Below are 26,735 nucleotides of genomic sequence, written 5' to 3'. Positions count from 1 at the left end.
GGAGCTGGAGGGCTTGGGTAAGGCCCCCAAACCTGTTTTTGGTAAGCTTTCAGCCCTACCACACAACCTGGGTTGTCCCATTTCAGTCACATGACTTTGATTTTTGCAGGTAGGTGTGACTCCTGGACAGTGCCTGGGACTTCCAGGTTTCCCCTACAGTAGGAACACTGAAGAAATTTCAACCCGTAAGTTGTGTTTGGGGGCCTCGAGGACAAGTAGGGACCCACAGAAAGATATCTGGATGGGTGGCGATCAGGCCCGAGTCTTGGAAGGACAGAGATTCCATTATTGTTTTAACAGTGAACTTAAGGGAGGAATTCGGGAAGGTCTGATGCAATTGAGGTTAAAAATATTATCTGGCTTTTATTGTTAGCAGTAGTGGTTTTTAAACCTTAGACCCATTCCCGCTTTTTATAAAAAATATTTTGCAACCTTTCTTTTTTGGTGCCCGGAATTGAACATCATGGAAAGTGTAACCTAAGTATAAATATGATAAACAAATAGACAGGTAGATGGAAAAATGGGGTACCTAAATTCTTATATTATGGGGTATTTTATATTTTTGCTAATTAGTGACCTCTCAGGACAAAAGGCACATACAAAGGGAGTCACTTCTAATAAACTGTTTTTCCAAGCCTTACCTAAATGGGAAACAAGTGGCTTCAGAATGTTAGAGCACCTCCCAGGTCCCCGGGGAAATCTCCTTGTCAGAGTTACACTTGCTGATGGTGTCCTGTGCCAAGTGCAAGCAGATGCGGTTCGGAAGCTGCCCGGGGGCTGACTCCGGGGATTCCTTCTCCGTCTCAGCTCTGAGGGAGCCTTGCCTTTCCTGACCACAACCACAGAGGCGATTTTGAATCTCTGAAAACTGCCATACCAGTGTATATCACAACCCCCACAAGATATGTTGAATAAAGTAGAAAACTTTAAGTGCCTCCTTTAGGATAGAAATAGGATATAAAATAAATCATGATTTAAAAAATTCTAGTGCCCGAATAAGTGCTACATTACACTGGCTGCATTATTAGGTTAGACAACTTCATTACTGCTTTCCATACCACATCTTCTAGTTAGTTTTTATTTATCTTTTTTTCCCTAAAGAAAAAAATCATATGATGCATTCTTGTGTCAGAGGTGACAAGAAGAGAGCAAGTGTAAAACCGGAAATCGTGATGCTGGTCAGTCTAATATCAGCTCCGTCACTGCACAGATCATCTTAACTCATTTTACTGCAATATTTGGAATTACCTTCTCACTTGGAAAATCCCCTGTGTCAGTTAGATTTGCTAGTAAAACAATTTTTTTTCTTACTTAGTGCATCAGTGATGTTTTCAAGATGATAAAAAATTTTGCCCATGGCATTTAAACAGTTGCTTCTTCTCGTAATTCATGGTTCACGGTCTTGTATTTGTCACAACTGGAGAAATGTGTTTTCTGTGTGCAAATTCTCATTGTTTTGGTGACGCAGGGACACTTGTCCTTACTGGATGGAGTATGATAGTAGTTGTTTGAATTCTCTCTCAAAATCTGGAGTCCTGTGTTATGATTCCTGTTACCTTAAAAAATATGAATATTGTTATTTACCTAAATAGATAACATCACACCAGTGATGTATATCAAATTGGTCCAACTAGGAATTCCAATATTAAATGAGACAGTAATTTCACAACTCACTATTCCAAAAATTTGGATTGATGGTTCAATTATACCAGGGACATTACCTGTTGTAATTGAATCAATCATTGCTTTCTTCAATAAAAGTTTCCATTCCATCTGCTCTTTTGTTTTATTGTCCTTCTGTGTTTTGTTTGCTTTCTTTCCCAAATATATATGATTTTGGATTTTGTCATTGAAAATCCTTGCTGGTTTTGCTACCTCATGCTGCAGAGAAAGCCTTGTGACTGTTTTATAGTCACTGATTTCATGGTTGTATGAGTGCTTAATGCCACCTTGCAGGGATGTGGAGACCTAATGAAGTGTGTGCATAAAAGGCTTAGTCTACATTGAGTGCAGGGTTAGTGTGAGCAGCTCATGTCATCAGTATCATAGTTAATCCATTACAATCATCCTCTGTTAATCAGTGTTATCATTCTAACGTCTCCAGGAGAGGAAATGTAGTATTCTAAATGCAAATCTTTGCCACTCTTTTAGTCAATTCAACACCTTTAAAGCTTTGCTGTAATAGGACTGTGTGCCTGGTATCCCTACTTTTGCTTCTCCTGACCCAGGACGCGGTCTCCACGGCTGATGATCCATGAGACACTGGATTCTTGGTCCCATGGCTCTGTGTGTTCTGGGACATCTGGGGACTTCAGCACTGTTTTAGGGGCTTTGGGTCCCACCTCTTCATAGCATTGCTGAGATGAGATCTGTGGGTTCACCCTCATTCTTGAGTGTATGGTGCATTTTTTCTAGAACCAACACACGCCACCGTGACAGCACTGCTTTGACCACGTGCTGGGGCAGCGTGTGCTTGTCAGTTCTTGGGTTTAAATTTTCTGTTCAAATTTCTAAAATGGGCTATATTGACAGATACACTCCATGTAAACAGAAGCTCTGTGGGGTTTTCAGCAACTTCTAAGAGCATAAATATTCCTGAATCAGCTAATCTTCCTCCCAACAAGTGAGGAGCAAGCCGGCAAGTCCTGGGTGCCTGTGGCGGCCAAGCTCTGCAGCCCAGGCTGCTCACCGAGGAACAAGGAGAAAATCTTAAAAACCTACTTCCATGCTGTCTTTCACAGAATCTCAGAACTGAATGTTTTAATATTTAAAGAGGGGTGATTAGTTTTTTTATATATTATTTTATTTTTTTCCTTTTTCAGTATTATTAGGTATAATTATTACAGTTCAACTCCACATACACATTGCATGTAAATACATGTATAGAGTATACTGCATTTTTTTAGTTACATATATGTACTAATTATTGTTTCTAAGAACAGATTAGAGTTTCAGATTTTTAAACTTACATAGTTACCAGAGGAATAAAGCCAACTACAAAAGAATAATAAACAGAATATGGTAATCCAATCACAAAGGACAGTCATATGTGCTTAAGCATATTCAAGAAATCAAAATAACAATTAGTTCATTTGTGGTCTTATTATTATTGCTATTAATTTTAGATTCCTCATAAATGAAGTCTTATGGCATTTTTCTTTCTCTTTTCACCCCACTTCACTTAGAATGACAGTCTTCAGGTCCATCCATGTTGCTGCAAATTGCATCTGTTATGGCTGAGTAGTATTCCATTGTAGATATGTATCACCTTGTCTTTATCCAGTCATGTGCTGATGGACATTTGTGTTGTTTCCATGTTCTTTGTTCTATGTCCCTTCTGGCAACAATTACTGATTTTAAATATTTTCCACCTTAAAATCCTTCCTGAAGGAGACGTGGTAACAGGAATCAAAAACAGTTACAGCACAGGGTTGTGTGTGATGGGCCCTAGGGCTTGGTAGGAAGGTTGGCAGAAAAGATTTCAGATTCTGATCAAATGATTCCTCCTCTTGTAGCCCTGCTGACCGCCTCTCTCACGGCCTGCCCTACTAGTCTGACCAGTCCCTTCTGTGAATCCCACTGTATTGTGCACAAATTTTTTCCAATTGGTGTCATCCCGCAGGGACCTTAGGTGAGGCACCTAAGCTCCTGTGTTGGTTTCTTCCATCAGCCCTTAACTTCCTTGGGAGCCAGGACTGTCTCATTGCCCCAAGGATTCCTAATGCCTAGTGAGATGCCTGATACAGCTGGTACTTAACGAGCACATAAGTCAAATGGAAAAACCTGATCAAAGAAATGGCCCTCATTTTTCAGACATGCCTACTTGAGTACATAGGGTAAAATGACATGTTTTCTTGAATTTGCTGTCAAATACTTCAACAAAGGACAAGTAAAAGAACAAAGGTCTGAATAAAGGAAATATGGAAATGTTTGTGAATTCCTTAATCTGGGTGATGGGCTTATTGTACTATATTTATTGATGTATAATTAAGTTATTTTATAATTTTCTTATCATTAGCTGAATAGCAAGTATTAATACGTATTAATTGAAATCCTTTGAGCCGACCAAACTTACCCCACACAAAATGCTTAATGTCCTAGTAGTGTGTCTTACAGAAATCTTTTCCCATAAAGACAGGAAAAAGGGAAAGACTGATCTGTGCAGTATTTCCACATTGTCAAAAGACCAAAGACCGACACAAAGAAGAGATTCTAAAAAAGATAAAGAGGCTGAAATCAATGTCCTGAAAACCTAGCCAAGAATTCTAAATGTCCCAACTTAACTAACCTCAGCACTGCCGCATCAAGAATGAGGCAAGTAGAACCTTGAGGATTTTTTTTAAATAAATAAATAATGATCCAGTTCCTACCACAGGCAATTATGGTAAGAGTGAGTACATGTTCTAACACCAACTAGTGTACAAATTGTAATTTATACTTGATTCAAACTGCTTCTTCTATAAAATCTGAATCTTTTTATTCTTAAGACAGATTTGTGGCATATGACCTAGTGATAAAATTTTCAACTCGCTTGTATTCAAAAAGTTCACCAATGTGAGAGTTTATTACAACAACTATTGCTTTTTGGGAAACCCATGTGCCTTGTCACTCTCTTCCATAAGATTTCCTGTGGAAAATTCAATCCCTCATTCAGGAAGGGGCTGAGCAAACAGTCTGATGGAAAACCTTCATACACTGCAACACAAGAAAATGAAAATGACAGTGAGCAGCCCGTGAAGCTGGCAGACACACACAGCTCACGGCTGTGTTCCCGCCATGACATTCTGTAACCAGCAGGGAAAATGTGCATTTCAAGAAATAGACATAAACACTTTTCAGGACCTGAGCACATAATTTCCCTTTCAGGGTTTAGTGGGCTTCCATTTAATTCTATGAGAAGTGTTTAAAACAACAGAACAACAGCTGAGGTATGGTTTAAAGTAACATTTGTCTTAGTGAAAATAAAGCCAGCTGATTGTTATCATTTTTACTTTATTTGATCTCACTCTCCTACTTTACCTCCCCAACCTCCTCCACAAAATGATGGTGAACGTCCCCTCCTGGGTCAGAAGGCTAAGTAGAAAGTACCAATCACATGGAGGTGTGCTTTGTTGTTTTATTTTTCAAAAGAAACATGTTTCATTCATGTGATTTAAAATTAAGATCAAGAAACAAACTCTATTCAATGAATGGTAGCCAACACATGTCGTCATAGCTGCTCATCAGGTTTGGCCCCACGTTACACACATTTACATGGACATGTGACATGTGCTGTCATGGGACATGGTGAGTGGGGACAGGGTCTCTGCTCTCACAGGGCACACAGCCTGGTGGGGGAGGCAGTGTTCAATCATTGCCTTTTTTTTTAATGTACTTACAAATTATGGGAAATGCTATTTAAAAAGAACAAAGTGAGTCAATGAAAGTGAAAAGTTCAAGGACAGTATTTAGGTGAGGGAAGACAGGGAACCTCTTTGAAGAGCTGACACTCCACTGAGACCCAAAGGACAACTCCGGTGCTGCAGGTGAAGGGCAGGGACACATTGATAAAGGGCTGATATCCAGAATACACCAAAATCTCTTTAAACTCAACAAGAAGAATGAATAACCTGCTTAAAAAATGAGCAAAATGCCTCAACACACACCTCAACATGGAAACTAGATGCCAAAGAAATCTATGGAAACATGCTCCACAGCATCTGTCATCAAGGGGCTGCAGACTGAAACAGTGAGTTATCACTGCACACCAGTCAGAACTGCCAAAACTCAGAACACTGACAGCACCAAATGCTGGTGAGGATGTGGAGCGTCAGGAATTTTCTTGCATTGCTGGTGGGAATGAAAAATGGCCCAGATACTTTGGAAGACGGTCTGGCAATTTTTTACAAAACTAAACGTACTCCTACCATATGATCTGGCAACTGTGCTCCTTGGTGTTTACTGAACAAAATGGAAAATTACGTCCACACACAAATCTGCATACAGATGTTAATAGCAGCTTTATTCATAATCACCAGAACTCAGAAACAACTAAGCTGTTCTTCAGTAGGTGAATGGATAAATAAACTGTGGTCCAGGCAGAAAATGGACTATTTATGGTGTTAAAATAAAATGAGTTATCAAGGCATGGAAAGACATGGAGGAACCTTAAATGCATATTACTAAGTGAAAGAAGCCGATCTGGGAAGATTCTGCAACTGTCTGATTCCAACTGTATGGTGTTCTGGGAAAGGCAAAACCACAGAGACTAAAAGATCAGTTACTGTCAGAGGCTAGAGGGGAAGGAGTAATGAATGAGGTGCAGCAAGGAGCATTTTTAGGGTCACTAAGACAGACTACTCTGTATGATGCTGTGATGGTAGAAACGTGTCATTGTACATCTGTCCAAACCCACAGAGTGCACACCACCAAGTGTAAATCCTAGTGTCAAGTATGGGCTCTTGGTGATGATGACGTGTCAGTGTAGGTTCACCCATTGTCGCAAATGCACGCTCAGGTACAGTCGTCAATAGTGAGGAGGCTGTGGGGACAAACTGCAGTTCATACACCCAATCCAGCCCCAGCCACTGCTGTGAATAAAGCTCTGTGGGTGTGTGGACTCTCCGGCTGCTCTGGCGTCTGAACAGCAGAGCTGAGCAGCTGCACCAGAGATCAGGAGGTTTGCAGATCCTGAAATATTGCCTCCCAAGCCCTTGACAGAAAAAAGTCTGCTGTGTCCTGCTCTACACGAATCACAATTCACCCTGTTGAGACAGGAGAGCAGGGCCCAAACAAGGCATGGTTAATCGGACTGAAGCAATGTTTTAGTCCCAAAACCTTTGTTGAATCCTGCAGAATCAGTGACAGACTGTAGCCAGGAAGCGTCTGCAGAAGGAGTCGGTAGCAGGCCTTCCCGCCAGGCTCCGGGATGCCGGGGGCCAAGCGCTGCACGGGGGCCACCCACTTGAAGAAGACGGACTTGCAGTGGAAGCCGATCAACTCATAGAGCTCGGAGAGGATGCTGCACTGCTGAATTCTCTCCTAGGAACGCTGAAGCACAGGGAAAAAAGCAACAAGCATCTGAACGAAACATGTAAGTGAAAAAAGACACGTAAAAAATGTTTTCCCATAAAACAGAGACCTGATGACACAGGAAGGAAGAGGAAGGCTGACTTCGTGCACTGATGGGACCGGATGCAGAAATGCAGGGAAGCAGCGCTGTGCAGATGCTCCAGACCCCCTCCGGCCCCACCTATCCACGTTCATCCTGTCCTTTTCCTAGAAAGGCCTGTATTCCCTGAAACAGAGGAATCTGCTCCCTACACATGAGACGCAGAGAAAGGAAGGAGCAAAAGAAAGGGAAAGTAAAGGAACAACGTTTCATCTAGACCCTAGTATTTGGGCAGGACTTTCACCAAATACACATCTTCTCAAAGCACAGAGCACACAGTGAGAGGCTGACAGAGTGACTGCGACTTCTGCTCCTTAAGCACCAGCTACCTGCCAGCACACGCTGCGCCCCTTACTGAATCATTACAATCATCTCAGAAACTATTACTACCCCGTCTCACAGGCAAGGAAATCTGAAACTCGGGGAAGAATTATTATCATCCTGGACAATGTCCCACGACCCAGAATTGTCAGAGCCTCCACAGACCCTGGACTAAAATTCTCCACTTCACCACGGGCCCTGAGCCTCAGGCTGAGGCCACATCAGGCCTGCACGGGCCCAGAGCACGAGTATGTGGGACAGGGAATGGTCCCACTCGAAGTGCCAGGCCAAGGCCCTCAGAAACCTATGAAATGAAACCAAATCCCCAAACTCCTTTCCAACCCACTGCCCTGTCCGGGAGGACTGCTCGGCACATCTGCGCTGTCACCTGTGCACAGGCTGAGCAAGGGGCCCAGACAGTGACGTGACGTCCCAGTGGAAGTGGCTAGGAGGCCGCTTCATCACAGGACAGACTCTCCCGGCTTCCAACGTTAACTCTCCATTCCATTTTCAACTGGAAAGTAAGTTTAGACTTCTTTTCCTCTCCTAGAAACAAAGAGAGTGGTAGTATCAGCAGGAAACTCAAGACTGAGGAAGAGTCTCCTGGCCATCTGGAAGGATAGGTCGGGGAGGGAACAGAGACTGGGATCAGAAAGACCCGTGTTCCAGTCCAAAGTCTGCACGTCACTCGCTTTGACAGTTTACTTATTAATAGAGGTGAAAAAATCTAATTATGATTGTTGGGAAAACTAATTGAAATAAAGTATGCCACTAGCATACGTATAAAATCCTTCATGAGTGTCCCAGAAATGGAAGTGATCGTGGTTAGTTACTGTCTGCCAAGTCTTGGGTGCTAAGCCCACATCAGCCAGCCAGAGATGTGCCAGAGAATGCCTCACCAGCTAGCAGCCTTCTCCAACTTGGAAACTCACAGTGTCTGAAGAACAGGCAGTGGTGGATGCTTTGGGACACTCTGGAGGTAACACTCCAGTGATGACTTTAAAAAGCTGGGGAGAATTTAGGGGACCATACAGTTCAAATACAGAAAACACATTCCATGTCTGCCCACATTCATCTCTAGCCATGATGATTCAGAGAGGAAATACATATTCAAACGTACACCATTTTCCCACATAAGTGCATCAAAACAATTTGGAAAGAATGTAACTTTCTTCTCTAGATCACACAGCGGGGATTACAAGGTTTGTACTGAGAGCCCTACTTGTAAAACATCTGCTAACATAACTGGGTCCACTATCAGTCCATTCAAAGAGAAGGATGGAAAAGAACAAAGCCAAGCTAATACGCTCCGGTTTTTTGGTGGGTTACAATGTCACAAAGGAGATGGACAGGTCATCAAGGAACCACCCTGCCGTGATCACGGAGCCGGGCAACGGGGTGGGCGGCAAGATGTATGACGCAGCCGCAGCTGTGCCCGCGCTTCTAGGCAGGTATCCAAAGTCTCCTCGACATGGCGTCCAATGCTTGTGCCCACGTCCTCATCACCTGAGATGTATTTAAAAGAAATGAAAACTAATAAACGGAAAATACCTTTGGTGGGCACACCGTCCAAAAAGCAAAGTCACAGTTTGACAACTGGCCATCCCGGTTCCCTGGGATTCATTCTTGGAGAACCTTAAAAACCACCCCTCTGTCCTCAAGAAGTGCTGCCTACTTGTCCTATCTTTGGCTCAGGGATACAGCACGTTCACGTGAACTTCAATGTCTGCACAGATTTGACTGTCTTTCTCCAGGTTCATTTGTCCATTCTGAAGAGGCCTGAGTTAAGTCCATTTTCTGTAAGATCAATTCCCTCCAGTGAAAACTCATCGAGCCTGCAATTAAAAGCCAAATGAACAGGACTGTCCTCAGCTAAAAAGTTCACCCACCCTTCACTGCTTTCTTAATTTCCTTTCCTAGCTAATTGCAACAGACTAAAACCTCCCTCCACCCAGCTCCCCAACTATGTCAAACAGAAAGTAAGGTCCATAAAAGAGGAGACAACTCCATAGTCACCTCTGAATTCCTAGCATATACTAATGTCAATAAATAGAACTATGATTATGGCTTCTTTCCTTTAAAACCTTTCTGGTTATTTAAATGAGACCTTGGAAGAGAGCTGTTTGGGTCTAGTATCTTGATCCAGAAGACTCAGGAGGCCTTTTTAGGAATGGCTGTTCACTGTTTCATTCAAAACACAACTTCTCATTCCGGGAGGAGCTGTGATTTTCTGCCAGGAGATTGTGGTCACTCTCATGCCAGAACAGCTTTAAACTAAATCCTTACTTTGGATTTGTTATTTTTCCCTGCATCCCCAAAAATTGACTTTCCTTAATTTCTTGCCTTGAGGAATGATATTTTTCTTTCTTTCTAATTCACCCTTTATTAAACAGGATTCTCAGGATGTGCTTGGCCTTACATAGGATGAGCCATCCAATTCCCAGTGTGAGAGGCCCGGGGCTCACCTCCCGCCCTCCTGCCAGGGCAACTAACACTCAGTTCAGGAGCCAACCGGCACCCCAGGGATTCTAAGTCTCACGTATCTCCCAGAATCCCTGCTTTCTGATATGACTTGGATTCTGAGGATTTCCCCTCACTTTCTTGAAAATTAGCTGTGCAGCTTGAAAGATGAGGAAGGAAGGATTTATTTCTTAATCAGCATTTTAAGGAACTTGTGTAATGAACGTTTTCACGAGTTTCTAGAACACTCCATTGCCGAGACAGAAAACACAATAGATAGTTTCTAAACTTAGGTATCATGTGCATTGTTTCTTTGCTTTTGTTTTCTTAACTACTAACACACATTTTTTAATTAAAAAAAATAAGGCCCGAAATAGGATAGAAACTTGAAGGGGCAAACAAAATTTAAGGGCAAAGAAAGAAAAATGATAAGTACTCTACAAAGTTAATATAATACATACACTATGGATCAGATCAGCAATTCTCAGTAACAGCTAATTGAAACATGACCATGAGGTAAAACGTCTCTCCTGTCAGGAGATGACCAACAGATAATAGAATTAAAACAACAAATTAAAATTCTAATTCTGGCGAGGTATAGAAGGCTACCAGCTAAATGTGTCTATTTCTGGAAAAGAGGGAGGCTCACCAGCTCTTTACTGTGGAGCCTGAGCCTAGGGGAGGGCGGTGAAGAACCGCCCTGTAAGTATCCAATTAACAAAGTGGGTTATGAATAAAGAGACGTGAGCTTTGATGACAGAGATGATACTACTATTCACTTGTCCTGTAAAGAATACTTCACGTTCAGCGATCAATACCTCGGCGTCCTCAGGGATTGAGATTATAGGAAAATGCACAGCCCGGGCCCAGACCTCCTCTGTGAGCTCGTGACACTGCACTTAGATGTCTCAAGAGCAACTCCAACTCCACCTGAAAAGAGCTGACTTCACGGTGCTCCTCCCATAGCCGTCCTGCCCAGGGCCCCTGGTTGGGAGGGAAGGTCTCTCTGCCCCTCCCAGCTCAGGCCCATCACTCACAGATGTGACTGGACCCCTCCTTCAGGGCTCAGATTTCCTCAGTCACCGAGACCCACCACCGACACCTGACCTACCAGGTATTCACAGGCACTCCCTCAGCACTGACTTTTGGCTGGGGACCACGCTGCACACTGTGCGAATGTTATCTCACTGGATCTCCACAACAGTCCTGGGAATTGGGTACATCACTGCTTCAATTGATTAAATAAATTGTTTCACTTCCTTGAGTGCGTCATCCAAAGTGACACGTCTACTGAGCCACAAACATGGGACTGAAAACCACTTGAAAATTGAACACTGCTACACCTCGCAGCCACCCTACTCTGATTCGTCACATCACTTTCTGCCGAGCCTACTGAATGTTTGCAAGCATTCTACAAACACAAAAGTGATCTACGAGAGCACCCCACTCCCCTAATTAAAATCTGTCAATGATGGTCCACTGCTCTTCAGAGAAAGCCTCACCAGGCCTGAGCACAGCCCAACGGCCCGGCATCCTCGTTCCCTGCGCGGCCACGCCGCCTCACCCACCAAGCAGCACAGTGCCGTGTCCAGGACTGGGATGCTGACTCCGTACAACACGGGGCTCGTCTCACTCTAACAATGATCACCCTCTTCAGTGGTCACCCTCTAAAATGCTGACTCTCAGAAAAATATTTTCTCAGGATGAATCAATATCTTTTTCCTTACAACTTCCAGTCATTGATAATGAGCTCCCCCAAAAAGAGAGAAGACTTAATCCTCAGTCTCCTTATCTGTAAAGTGGGAATAACAAGGAAATATGTAAGGTTTTCAGAGAAATAAAACTCATGTGAGTCTGAGGGACAATTCCCAACATACAGTAAGCACTCAATATGGGCTTACTTAGTATTAATAAGAATATGTTGCATTCCAGCAACCTTAAATCAATGATTTATGGCTTTGTCCAACAGACTACTGACAAACAGTTGGACGAACCCTTTTGAGCAGATCAGCACAAGTGTATTGGGAGAGGTAAGCGCTGCCTCCAGTTACAGCTCAAACTCTTACATGTTGTTTGAGCATTTAGTTGTCGTTATTGAATAAAGACAGGTGTTCTTTAGTCAAAGCTCCTGAAACATAAATCTTCAAAGATAGATACAAATTAGGTTTCAAGTACAACATTCTCACTAGAAATTATTTGAAAATGATAGTCTTAGCTCCTCTGTACATCAAAAGGGCATGTTCTTAATGTATCTGACTATATACACTGAAAGGATTGTTTAAAAGAAATTAAGATGAAGCCATCCTAAATAAGTTCTCAGTATCATCTGCACAAAGCCCCACCCAAGGGTCTCATTTCTCACTTCCACATAGGTGTTCAGGTAGTTTAACCTGGGTCTTGGTTTTTTAAAACACAGGGGAGGGAAGAGTTGTGGATAGATTTTTGAAGCAAATATAAACCTAGTGTATTTGATGTGTAGGAATCCTAGAAATAAACAAATTGATATATAGTCCCACCCTTAAGAAGCTCAGCCTTTCCATTTACAACAGCATTAAAAATAAAATGGGAGATACATTTAACAAAAATTTACAAGATTTGTACATTGAACAATTTGAAGTATCACTGAAAAAATTTTAGAAGATCTACATATACGGAAGACATCCCATGTTCATGGAATAGTAGACAATATTGTTAAAAATGTTAAGACTCCCCAAAGTGATCTACAAATTCAGTGGAATCGCTATCAAATTTCCAGCTGACTTCTTTGCAAAAATTGAAAAACTGATCCCAAAATTCATATGGAAGTGCAAGGGGCCCAGGACAGCCAAAGCTATCTTGAAGAAGCAGAGCAAAGTGGGAGGACTCACTTTAAATGTTACTACAAATCTATAGTACTGAAGTCATTATGGTACTGTCATAAGTTTGGGTACATAAATCTATGAGACACAGTAAAAATTCCAGGGGGGAAACTTATATTTACAATCAGTTTTCAACAAGTGTGCCAACAACACTGCATTGAAAGAATAGTCTATTCAACGAATGGTGCAGGGAAGGCTGGGTATCTGCAGGCAAAAGAATGAATTTAGAATCTGAAACCCCCTATTGTATATAACAAATAAAAATTAATTGAAAATGGATCACAGACAGAAACGTAAAATCTAAACCTATAAACTTTCTAAAAGAAGACATAGTATAAATCTTTGTGGTCCTAGGATAGGTTATGGTTTCCTAGATACAATACCAAGAGCAGAAGTGATAAAAAAAAAAAACCAGATAAACTGGACTTCATCAAAATTAAAACCACTTGTTACAAAAGACATCATCAAGAAAATGAAATGAAAGGGGAAGTGGGTAGCTCAAGTGATAGAGTGCATGCTTGGCAAAAAATAAATAAATAAATAAAATAAATGAATAAATCTAATTACCTCCCCTATAAAGGAATTGTCTTAATATTTAAAAAAAGTCAAGTGGAATGACAATCTGCAGAATAGTAGAAAAAATTTGCAAAGCATATATCTAATAAGAGACTAGTATCCAGGATATAAAAAAAATGTTTACAACTGACCAATACAAAGAAAATCGACCCAATTTTTAAATTTACCAAGGAATTAAATAGATACACAAATGGCCAATAAGCATATGAAAAGATGCTCAGCATCACTAGTCAAATCAAAATCAAAATGAGATCTCATTTTACACCCACTAGGATGGTTATAATCAAAACACTGACAATAACAATTGTCGGTCAGGAGGCAGAGGAATGGGAACCCTCAATATGCAGCCATTGGAAATGGGCAATGGTGCAGCTTCTTTGGAAAAGTCTGGTGTTTCCTCAAAAGTTTAGTGTTATCATATGGCTCAGCAATTCTACTCCTACATATAGGGTCATCCCTCAGTATCCTCGGGGGATTGGTTTCAGGAACCCACCACCCTGGATTCCATAATCCAAGGATGTTCGAGTCCCTTTACAACCAGCCATCTGGATCCATGAAGTGGAAACTACAGATATGGAGGGCCAACTGTACAGCCAACAGAATGAAAACATATTCTCACAAAAATTTGCACATCAATATTCATAGCAGTATCATTCAGAGTAGCCAAAAGTTACAAACAATGTCCATCCATCAATGAATGGGTAAAAAAATTATCAAGAATAGTCCCAAAAACTTTTGGTCATTGAATCTTTGACAAAGGAGGTGAGAACATACAATGGAGTAAAGACAGCCTCTTCAGAAAATGGTGTAGGGAAAACTGGACAGCTGCATGTAAATCAATGAAGTTAGACTACTCCCTCACAGCACACACAAAAATAAATTCAAAATGGCTTAAAGACTTAAACATGTAGACAAGACACTACAAACCTCTTAGAAGAAAACGTAGGGAAAACATCTGACATGCATCTCAGCAATGTTCTCCTAGAGCAGTCTACTCAAGCAATAGAAATACAAGCAAAAATATACAAGTGGGGTCTAATTAAACTTTCAAGCTTTTTCACAGCAAAGGAAACAGTAAGCAAAACAAAAAGACAGCCTATGGAATGGGAGAAAATATTTACATTCAATGAGAATGTCAAGGGTTTAATTCCCAGAATATATAAACAGCTTTTACACTTCATAAGAAAGAAAAATAAACAATTCAATCCAAAAATGGGCAGAAGTGCTAAAGAAACTTTTCTCCAATGAAAACATACAAATGGCCAATAGGCACATGAAAAAATGTTCAATATCATTATCAGAGAAATGCAAATCAAAACTACAATCAAGTATCACCTCACACCAGTCAGAATAGCCATCATTCAGAAGTTCACAAACAATAAATGCTGGAGAGGCTGTGGAGAAAATGGAACCCTCCTACACTGTGCTAGGAATGAAGTTTGGTGGAGCCATTGTGGAAAACTGTATGGAGATTCACCAAAAGACAAAAAATTTACTTCCCCTATGACCCAGCAATCCCACTCCTGGGCATATATCCAGAAGTAACCCTAATTCAAAAAGACACCTTCCCCCAAATATTCACAGCAGCACTATTTACAATAGCCAAGACATGGAAACAACCTAAATGTCCACTGACAGATGACTGGATAAAGAGGTTGCAGTATATTTATACCATAGACTACTACGTAGGCATAAAAAAATAATAAAATAATGCCATTTGCAGTAACATGAATGGACCTGGAGAATGTCATTCTAAGAGAAGTAAGCCAGAAAGAGAAAGAAAAATACCATATGAGATCGCTCATATGTGGAATCTTAAAAAAAAAAAGAAAGAGAAACTTATCTACAGAGCAGAAACAGACCCAGAGACATAGAAACCAAACTATGGTTACCAGAGGGGAGACGGTGTGGGAAGGGATAACTTGTGAGTTCAAGGTTTGCAGATACTGATTATGTATAGAATAAACAGCAAGTTTATACTGTATAGTACAGGGAAATATGTTTAATATCTTATAGTAACTTATGTTGAAAAAGAATATGAAAATGAATACATGTATATTCCTATATAACTGAAGTGTTGTGCTGTAAACAAGAAACTGATGCAACATTTTAAACTGACTAGACTTCAATGAAACTATTTTTAAATAGACCAAAAACAAAAAAAAGAAAAAGAAAAAAGATATTATTAAACCAAAAGAATAAATTACTGTTTCAGGCTACAACATGGATGAACCTTAAAAAAGTATGCTGAAGTAAGCCAGACACAAAAGGACAAATACTGCCCTTTTAGGTGAAGTGTATCTAAGTGTTCATTGTACTACTCCTGTAAATTTTCCAGAAGTTTGAAGTCTATTAAATTAAAAATAAAGTGTATTATTCATTAAAAACCTAAAACGATCCCTCACAGGAGGGCTTTAAATAATAAATGAAGAAATGCATGTAAATCTCCTGGAACAACACTTTGCACGTCCACAGACAGTCACTGCTGTCACTGCCACTCAGAGGTTGGTACCAGCGCTGATGAGAGCTGCCTCCACTCGCTGCCCTGCAGACAGTTGTGAGGGCCTGGGGTCTGACAGGCAGGGTGACCTGGAACCTGAGTCAGACACAGCAATGCCCCAGACTCTGTGTTACCCAACTTTCTTATACAAGCTGCTACATGTAACATAAACACGCTAGAGGGATGTATCTTACAACATAGGCAATACAGTCAATGTTTTACAATAACTATAAATGGAGCAACTATTGTACACCTGAAACATATATTGTAAATCAGCTATACCTTTTGAAAAAATTAAAAAATAATGTAAAAATATTATAACTTTAATATCAGTCCAGTTTTTAAGTAACTACTAAACAGCTTAGAATGTATAAAAGCATTTAAGTGTGATGTTTATTTACATATTTATTTACTTTCAGCCTCCTGCTAAAAGAGAATTTAAACAATTTTTTAAACACAGCTTAACAACCATAACAACAAAAAGGCAAAACTGAGAGTGAAGAGAAATTGGAGATTCAATACTTAAATGAAACCAGGGGGAGGTAAAGTCATAAAAATGGATTCCCTGGAGTCAGGGCAAGTGTTAAAGGCCGACTAGAAATTCAGCTGTAAGATTTTTGGCAGCTAAAGCAAAAAGAAAAAGATGAAGGGGCGGGTGGTAAAGCTCAGTGTTAGAGCGTGTGTATAGCATACGCGGGGTCTGGGTTCAAGCCCCAGGGCCTCCACTAACAGATAAATACACCTAATTACCTACCCCCCCAAAAAGAGCCCCAAAGAAAATAAAAAGAGAAATTTGTTTCCTAAAAAACCCTGATATTAAATTTAGATTAAATACTTAAAAAAAAAAAAGAAAAATAGAAACAAATGAGTGACACAAGCGATAATGCCCGTGAGATAAATCTGCGGTGCAGCTGGCAGGTCCCCATGTCCCACGTGGGAAAATCTGAAACATCTTTCACACCACCCAGAGTCATCCTCAGCCTACCCCACCCCTCCCCCTGTTAAATGCAAGAGCACAGCCAGGGCCGGGCCTTTGTTCTCTCTGTGTCATCACAGTGAGACAGGATGGAAGGGGGCAGAGCACAGCCATTCAAGGAAGGCCAAAGCAATTAACATCAAAATGGTGAAGGATTCAACCCCCAATAGGCCTTGAGGCTCAGGATGAAGAGATTTAAGTTCTAGCAGATCTTGAGCTTCATTACACACCCGTTGTAATAGTAACATGGTGAATAACAAGCCCCCAGGCACCATGGCAGTCCCAAGGCTAGACAAAAATGGTCAAAGGGTGGGAAATGGCCAACTCCCTGTGAATTCCAGCCCCTTGCCCTTAGGCTGGTCCTTCTACTTATTAGCATATGAAACCACCAAGCCCATGAATACAAGCAACACAGCACTGCCTAGGGGTCACACCTCTCTCTCCCGTTTCAGAGAAGGCCCACACTCTGTGGAGTGTGTACCTACTTTTAATCTGAGCATCAAACCCCCACACATCGTGGAATATCTCTTGCCTTTCAACAAATCTCTCTGAATAAATCTACCTTTACTCAACAGTGGCTTGCCCTTGAATACTTTCCTGCATGAAGCCAAGTACCCACATCTGGCAGGGCACACCCAAGGGGCTCAACCAAAGCCTGGGACACAGCCCTTCTCATGCCCCACTTATTTTTTCTAGTATCAACAGGACTGGGTTGTGAAGGGAGCTCTAAGGCCCCGGCTAAGGGACAGAAGCAGCCCCAAGGGCTCGAATTGGTGGGCAGCCTCTCCCCCAGCAGGGGCCCTGGGGTCTGCCCGGTTCTCTATGTTTCTTTGTTGTGCTGACTCCCCAGCCACAGAGCGTTCTCCCTAGGCCTGTCCCCACAAAACCCTTCTCTCCAAAATACAAGCACATCATGTCACAGTCCTCTTGTTCAACCAGGAAATGTTCAGCCCACTATTTCCCTCCCCAGTAAAGTACCTAACTGTCCTCCCTCCCATCCCACCACTTCTTTCTTTGTGACAACTCTGCACTCTCCACCCACCATCCTGAACGCAGGTGCCTTGCTGGCTGGGACCGAGATGTTTCAGTCTTACACAGCCTGCGTCCTTTCACTTTCCCCTTTCTACCTTAAAAAGCCTTTCCTGAGTCTCCCACCCATCTGATTCTGAACTTCACAAAGTGCTGAGTTTACGGTCACTATGTGCATACATCCCAGGTTTTGACTAGGTTTCCTTCACAAGATCAACATTAAGGCGCTGCATCAAGAACTTTAAAGAGGCTATTCTTACATCTGAGCGGAGGAGCCTGCATAAAATTTAAATGGCTTTGAATAGACTGTTAACCAGGGACAGAGAGGTCGCAGGTCCTAGTCAACAGTGTCATGAGGCAAAATGTTCTTCAAAGGCTCAGAGTGGCTTCTGAACACGGAATCGGCAGGGAGGAGGTGACAGGCAGTGAGTGGAGTGTGTGACAGAGCTTACGCTCCCCCAGCTGGGGAAGAATTGAATTTTTTTCTAGTTTTCCAAACAATTTCTTACTACCTTTTTCTCCTACTGTCACATACCATTTCCTACGAATTAAGAAAATCAATATCAGTCATTTGGGCCACTTGGGAGAAGCTACACGATGCCATTCACAGGGCTGGGGCATGACAGCCACGCCAGTCTAGGTTGAAAGACCAGTGGGGGTATTTTCACGGTAATCACGGGCATGCAGCAAACTCCCCAGCTTCAATGACCTCATCTCAAAGTTGGGGCCAATAAAACTACCAAGCAAAGTGCGTGATGATTATGGCCAACATCTGTTTACTAGGTAAGTGCCCATGACAGCTGCCGCTTAATGGGGAATGAGTATGACTAACGAGGCCCAGTCTACCTGGTCACACGTGCCCTGCCTTCCTGCCTTTGTGCAGCAGCAGAGCTTGTTTAGCTGAGATGAACGCCCCCAGAGCAGCCCCGACGGGTAAGCTCCCAGCGCTGCACGGCGAGGTCTGTTCCTTTCCTTCTCAGAGCTGATCACAGTTTGCAGTCATCTGTTTTTATGTTTATCCATTTTGTAACTGCCTCCACCCCGGAGTTTTGCTCAAGCAGCATAGGGCCAGGTATGTCTTCCTCCCTGCTGGATATTCTGGGCTGGGAGACAGCCGAGCACACATCTGGCTCAGGTGCTGAAAGGAGAGGGCAGAAGGCCCAGGGGCCTATGCTGAACTGAGGCCCCTGCACCCAAAATTATGGTCTGACTTTGGGCAAATTACACAGTCTTCTTTACCCTGAGATTCCTCATCTGTCCATGAAAATAACTGCCCATGGCACACAGATTTACCAAAAGGAAATAACCAAATTCACAACCTATTCAAGGGGCTACCAGTGCATCCTCAACAGACAAATGCTGCCTTTACGACTCTGACACACGCGAAGCGGGACGTCCACACACAGTGAACACTGCTAAGTGCCAGTGTGTTAAGTGCTTCATGTGTGCTATAATACTCTTTACAACTTACAACAATCCCAGGTAGAAACCAATATTATCATGCCCATTTCACAGATTCACCAACAGGTTAGGAGAGGTTACATTCTAGTCCAAGGCCCCATGGTGAGGAAATGGCGATTTAAACCTGAATCTGGGCCCAGGCCTGGGATCCATCTCTCTCCCATCCACCTGACCACTTGCCTATGAAATCCACCTGTCCAATACACAAGTTTGCAGCCGGCCAGCTCTTGAATGCAATGTTTGCCACAGTTTCTCAATGTTCATTAATTACCATATACTGTTCTCAGGAACCACTACAGAAAAGAAAGGTGGGCTTACGTCCCTGCCCACAAAGAAAAGGAATTCTGCCTTCTCCTGTAATGTGCAGAACACCTTCCCTACACCACGAAATCCTTTTGTATGCTTCCTCCATGTTTATGTTTGCACACGGCTTATTAAATTAGAAGGTACCTGAAGTAATTCCATCTCGGTTGCTTTCCAAGTTTGCAGATTATCCATAATCATTCTGTGACCGAAAATACTACAGTGTGAATGAAAATACTGCAACCATGTAAGTAAACAAAGAATGCTGAAACCAAATCATCAGTGGCTGCCAACACACCCCAGTGAAGACAGGCCTGCAGCCCAGCCACTACAGCCACTCACAACGGTGCCCTCTGAGCAGACTCAGAATAAGAAAGGACAGGATACTTGCCCTAGATAGCTAGGTGCTTGTCTAAAGAATGAATTCAGTGAGTCAAAATGTTTGCTTCCTCCCATACATGGAAAAGCACTAAATTCTTGCACTTGAGATACCTGGCTTTCTTTAGATAACAAGCAATCTTTTATTGTTCCAACAACCTTGTCTTTGTTGTAAAGCTCCTATATATCCTAGCTCCTCCTCAACCACTTGGGAACAGTCCCTCCGAGCGATCTGAGAGTCTGTCATCCCGGCTCGAGTCCTCCCGCCAAATAAAACATAACTCTTAACTTTTAGGCTGCACATGTATTTCAGTCAAAAGTTTTGGACACCAGGAAGGGACCCAGAGCAGACTTCTCTCCAGCTGAACTCTCAGAGTTACCGGAGCCTTGGTACCAGCATTGGCACTTTGTGCCCATCTGCCTCCTTGGGGAATCCAGATGAATTTGGGTGAGTCTCTCCTGGTTCTCGGATCTCCCAAATTGGTTGATGATCCTGAGTTTTATTTTGTGGTGTATCCAGGTACCTGGCCCTCCAGTTGAAAGATACTGGGGGGGAATAACCCACCCAGTGGAGACATACTGGGTGGGGCCTGGTTGAAAGATAACAGGAAACACCCACCTTGAGGAGACGTCTGAAGTGGGGCTGGTGGAAACATACCAGGAAAATACTCACCCAGTGAAAACGTCCTGAGTGGGTCCCAGTTGTAAGACACTGGGTTCAGGACTAAGTGGTTAGGTAAGAGGCTGGTCTAATGTTGTCCTCGATTTGGTTACCTCCATTGAATTTTTCGGAATAGAAGTAAAACTCTTATGAGGAACCTTTCAACTCCAAAAATGGGACCCTCCTCCTGGCTGGTAACAGCTTTCTTGGGTGATGGAGAAAATTACAGGAATGGTAGAGGCAAAGACTTCATGCCATAGTGTTGTCCCTGTGGGAAATCTTACCAGCAATTTTATTCTGAGAACCCGACCTTACAATGGGAAATAGAACTTTCAAAAAAAAATTTAAAAAAAAAACACAGAACAGAAAAGAAAAAGAAATGACAGATTGCCAGCCTCCAACTAATACACTAGCCAGGTTTATATACGTACAAAACTCACAACATTCATTAGGAATTAGAAAAAATAACTCACCCTGAAAGTAACTAACCAGGCCTGATAAAATATTTTTTGGAATTCTGAACTTATAAGAACAAAATCCCATTTAGGGGGAACTTGGATTTCTCTTCCTGTGTCCTTGAAATGTAAATGTTTTATCTTTCTCTGGGTGTTTTATGTGTGTGTATGTATGTATATATGTGTTTCTTTTTTTTTAAACGACACCTTGGACTCTGTCATACAAAAGGTACAAGTATTGTGTACATATTGTGGCCACGCAAATAAATTGGGATTCTCAAAAATCCTTTGATTGTACCAATTTTCAGATATTTTGCCATCTTAACCGTTGTTCCATCAGCCTGGACCACAAAGGCTTTTAGCTTTTGGAAAGTAAATTTTGAATTTTATTTAAGCAACACCCCCACTGTCATGTGGAAAAGCCTCTTCATCTTATTGGTTTAAAATCACTTTATATATATATATATAAATTGATGGCCATATGATGGATCCTTTAATTTGGGAAAACTTTTAAATTGGTGAAAGTTGAAAGAGCTCTCATTATAAACAGCCGTTTTATTGGTACCTATTAAAATCAAGTTTAAAGGTAGAAAAATATATCTAATGGTTAACCTAAGAAATTAGTTAAAAAAAAAAAAACTGGTTTGAAAACCTACATTTGTGTTTTTCCTTTCCGATCAATGGTTTTAGGGATGCTAATAAATACTTAGAATAATTAATGTTAATTAGGCTGAATAACTGGAAAAAGGATTGTAAAAATGTCAAAAAAGATAAAGATAAGGGGCTTATCCCAAATGGATAAATATTTTTATATGGTTATTTTGAATGAGATAAATAAAATGGACATTTTTGGATTTAGATACAAGGTTTTGATACTACACTATGTAAAGTAAAAAAAAAAGGGCCAAAGAGATCACCTACTCCCCCCCAACATTAAAGTTCAAACAAGTCCGCTTTAGCACAGTTTAAAATATATGTATTTATAGAGCTAAAAAAATACATATTTATAGACTGAAATACTTGATCAATGATTGGGACAACAGACCTATTAATCAAATTGAAAATTGAGAAGGGCCTAAGCTCTTTGGCTGAAACTTGGGAATCCCAGGGACTTTTCTATATAATTAGATACAATGCACACACACAAAAAAAAAGCTTCTGACACTCCTTCTAGAAATAGGAATTACTGATTAAACCTAATAAATATAAAAATTAAAGGTACGAGATTTAATAAAATTGAGATAAAGTTTGTAAAATTGGTATATTAAATGGGCTTTATATAAAACATTTGCTTAATTATATTGTGGGATAGATATATTTCAATGGAAAAACGCTTCCCCTTCTTGGTATTATAAGGCTGGGCACATATCTGTCCCTTAGAAAATATTAATTGAACAAACTAAAGGAAACCAATAGAGTTTCGTGAGCCTTCCAATATAACGTAAAATTAAAAACTAATATTCAGTGGCTAATAGACAATAAAGTAAGAGGTTTACCCTGGGTTTAACTTATAACCCAAGGAAAAGAGACCTCACTAAATACCTTATGCAAGCTTTGGAAGACATGCTAAAGTAAATCTTAAAGTTTTAAAACATGGAATTCTTTGTTTACAGCTCTTCTCACTGATACAAAAAAAAGCCAATTAAGGAGATACAATTGGATCTGCGTGACAGAGCAGTTCTCTGGGGAACTGGAAGCGTCTGTCTTTGTCTTGCAGATCAGAAATATAAATACAGCAAACAGTGACCTAGAATGAGCCTAATTAGCTCAACGAGATAATACTTAAGGCCAAGAAATTTTTGGCATTTTAGAACTCATAACTCTGACGTGTCCTTCAGCATTTGTCAAGAAATCTTAAATGTCGGTTTCATAAATAGTAAGCCTTAGTGATTTGAGCAAGCAAATTCAGCTTACTCCAACTATTATTATACCTATCTTATAAGTAAGTTTTAAAGTGAACCTATGAGATCTCTAGCTTTTGTCTGTTTATAAGCCTGCGTACACATTATAGATGTGAGATATTTCTACAGCTGAAAAAAAAAATCAAAGTCAAAGATCTCTGCTTATTTGACGTAAAAAAAATAAGAGCTTACAAATTAAGTATTTTTAAAATAAAAACTGACCAAATTGACTTTCAGCGTTACGTGAACTGGAAAATATTCAATATTAAGATTACACTTGGTATTGTTTAGTTTAAGTATGTTCTAATTAATATAGACATCTTTAAAGTCATCAATATTAAGTACAATACCTTTACTGTACCTAGTTTTAATGAAAGTCAAATAAGATCCTGTTATATCTGTTGCAGAATTGTCAAGAAAAAAATAGTAATGTGGTGTAGTAAAATTTTAAGTAAATTAAATGCAAATGAGATGAGAGCTTTGGGTAAATTTTTAAAATATATTTTTAAAATGTATGGTTAAGATACTCTCTAAATGTTTGGTATCTTTAAATTCTAGAGTTGTGCTAAATTGAGTTAAATGATAGGAGTTTATTAAATAGCTATGACACTTTCAGATAAAATAAGATTGTAATACGAATTATTTAACATTTAACTTACCCTTACAGAGAAAGTAAAGGTGTTTAGAAATATTAATAAATGGTTGGTGCTACCCTGAAATAATCTCTATTATTAAGGGTATAATCTCAGTATCCTAGGAAAGTAAGATAAATGTGTAAAGGAAGATATATGAATGTAATTATATTTTGTTAATAAAAAATAGTGACTTTCTTCTGAAGCTGGTTACTTCTGAATGGAAGAGAAAATAAAGGACACACTAATGTGAGTATAGTAAGCTGTGGAACGCTTGTGGAAGAGGAACCCTGAGGAAAGGGTTTTGTACGTTGTCGGAATTGTCTAAGTTTAGAATCAACTTGGGCAAAGTAAATGAATCTTAGAAGTAATCTGGTAGAAGACTAGATTTGGTTTTCTCTCTGTTAAGATGACAAAATTTTCTAAAAATGTTAATCCACTTTCAATAACAAATTGTAAAGCTTCTTATACCACATAACTGACCTGTTCTGCTTTTACCTTTAACGTATTTTCTTGTTAATGAAAAAGAACTACTTTACAGTGATCTATATGTTTATCTGACCAAGTGTTCTGAAAACTTTTAAAAAGCTCCCCAAATATCAATTTCTAATTAAAGTTCTTTTAATCTCCAGTTAAGTTTGGGATGCTACAGAGGGCCCATGAAACATCCCAAAGAGAGATTTTAAAGTAGTAAGTTTCATTTGGCATGTTAAATAACATGGTATTGTCAAATGAATAATAGATCTTCCTAGGTTATATTGTATGAGAAAATATTATTAATATAGATATTCTAGAAATTATATGGATTCCCTAAAATTCTGGTATATCTGAAATGTTACCAGTCATAATTCTAGTTATAGTGACCAGCTTTCTTTATCGATTATAGTGTAACGTTGTTTAACCATGCTTTTAAATCACTTGTCATTTATATACAGTTAATTGTTTCCTTCTGATGATTTTGCAAATTGCTTTCTCTTCAAGGAGATTTATTGATTTCAAATGAATTTCAAATTATAGCACTGAACTAAACTGGGTAAGTAATTTTAAAGGTCTAATGGATACTCTGAGTAAAAGAATTAGTTACATGGGACTGAGTAAACTGGTGAATATGGTTATAATTTTTGATTTTGTCTGAAATACTACTGGCTTTTAACCTGTTTCCCAGACATAAAGAAACTCTTCTCCTCAAGCTAGTTATGTTTCACAGAAATTTGATAAATTATACTTATGTACGCAGACTTGGAACAGTTATCTTTTCTCTCTATCTGATCCCTTAAGAGACTAAAAACTCTAAGGTCCCCAGTGGCTCTATCAGACAAATGAGGAAGATCATCTCCTAACAGATATAGCAATCTCAAAGTATTTTAAGGATTTTAAAGAGAAAAGAATTTACCTAAATCTGTAAGGCAGAAATCCATGACAAGCCCTTGACGAGGCATTCTGGGCCTAAGAAAACCTTATTAACATTCTACCCTGAGAGTCCTTATTAAAAGTTCCAACACAGCCAATTTAAAAAAAGCCTATATAATCAAATAATCAGACTTAGCTTGTAAATAAATTAATCTTGATTTGACTATATTTGAGAAAACTGAGGGTAACTTTAGAGAGAAAAAAGATTATATTTTAGTGGATATTAATTTCTAGTTTTGTTGATTGAGGTCTATATTTACTTAGACATTTCCCAGATCATTCCTTGCTGTTATGTCACATTGCTGTAAAGTTTAATTGAATTATGAAAAGAACACTCTAGGTTTGTTTCTGAGGCTCAGTAATCTATCCTTGGTAAAGATCCAATGCCCCATGACCAGAAGCCAGGGGAATATACATACTGGTACAGGCATGACTTAAAGAACTGTCTCCAACCTGAATGGAAGGACCTTTTATCAGGTACTCTTAACAAGACCATACACACCAAAGCTGAAGGAAATGGACTTTCAGATTCATTTCCTATCAGAAACAGCCCCTGCAGTGCACTGGCCTATAGAGTACTGCTCACCTTAAAACAATGCCCAAATGGAGAAGAATCTACCAGGTCAGGATGAGAAGAAGTCAACATCTGAAGAAGACTGCAGACCCAAGACACAGAACCAGGCCTGTATGCCAATTACTTTGATAATTTCTCCTACCTTTGATTATGAACTACTCCAGCTGCTAAGTTTATGGTAAATTACCTATGTCTAGTACTTCTGTGTTACCTTGGTGGGTTTCCCTACTCCAAGGCTCTAACTAGATAGCCCTCAGAAACGTTATTCTAAAAAGAAATTATAGTTCTGTTTAGGCCACTATTGATCTTACAAGGTGGGAGACCTCACCTGGCCAATTAATACCTGCTCTGACCCTGACCATAAATATGAAATTTCGCATAAGATCACTCAAACTCAATCAGGAACACAAGGAAAATTTTAACCCAAAAATATAACTTCTTGACTATTAAATTCTTACTCATGACTTTATAAACGTTACTAGCTGAATTACTTATATTCTATCTATATAATAAAATGGTTGTCTGTTACATTTCCCAAGTGTAACTAGGCCTACAAAATTGATGATGGCTAAACATCTTGAAGGAATAGATAAAATTTATAACTCTGTGTAAAATAATTGTAATAGTGTGATTCTAGTTATGGTAATGAGCAACGAAGGGTAAACAATTCCTGGATCATAATAGACTAGTAAGACAGGCGATCCAGAGAACTTTTAGTATCAACAGGGTCTGATAAAAAACTAACACCTTGAATGGCAGCTCAGAAGATACTTCACCTGAACTAGGAATGAGCCATCCTAGCACCCTGGGACAAAATTGGTCATGAAATGTCTCTCAAAATATTGGTCGAATTTAGGACCAAGGGGGAGCACTGTGAATGAAAGTACTACAATGTGAAAGAAAATACTGCAACCATGTCAGTAAACAAAGAATCCTGAAGCCAAGCCATCAGCAGACACTGCCACACCCCAGCGAGTACAGGCCTGCAGCCCAGCCTCTCAGCCACTCATATTGGTGCCCTCTGAGCAGACTCAGAATAAGAAAGGACAGGATACTTGCCCTATATAGCTAGGTGCTTGTTAAAGTATGA

General features: G+C 40.2%; 1 long non-coding RNA gene across 18 annotated transcripts in view; it reads right to left on the bottom strand.

Moving 5' to 3' along the window:
• Window positions 1–2,782: 2,782 nt before the first annotated feature.
• LOC135320909 (uncharacterized) overlaps window positions 2,783–26,735 on the bottom strand; it is a 131,023-nt gene continuing 107,070 nt past the window's right edge. For 13 of the 18 annotated variants that reach the window (XR_010380282.1, XR_010380258.1, XR_010380266.1 and 10 more), the window contains one exon: window positions 2,783–7,029. This is a non-coding gene — a long non-coding RNA (uncharacterized LOC135320909). The other 5 variants (XR_010380259.1, XR_010380261.1, XR_010380268.1 and 2 more) reach the window with 5 other exon arrangements.

This window comes from Camelus dromedarius, unplaced genomic scaffold, assembly GCF_036321535.1.
Source record: "Camelus dromedarius isolate mCamDro1 unplaced genomic scaffold, mCamDro1.pat HAP1_SCAFFOLD_164, whole genome shotgun sequence".
Taxonomy (NCBI): Eukaryota; Metazoa; Chordata; class Mammalia; order Artiodactyla; family Camelidae; genus Camelus; species Camelus dromedarius.
The sequence above is the reverse complement of the archived record's forward strand: the minus strand, read 5'-3'. Positions and strand labels throughout refer to the sequence as shown.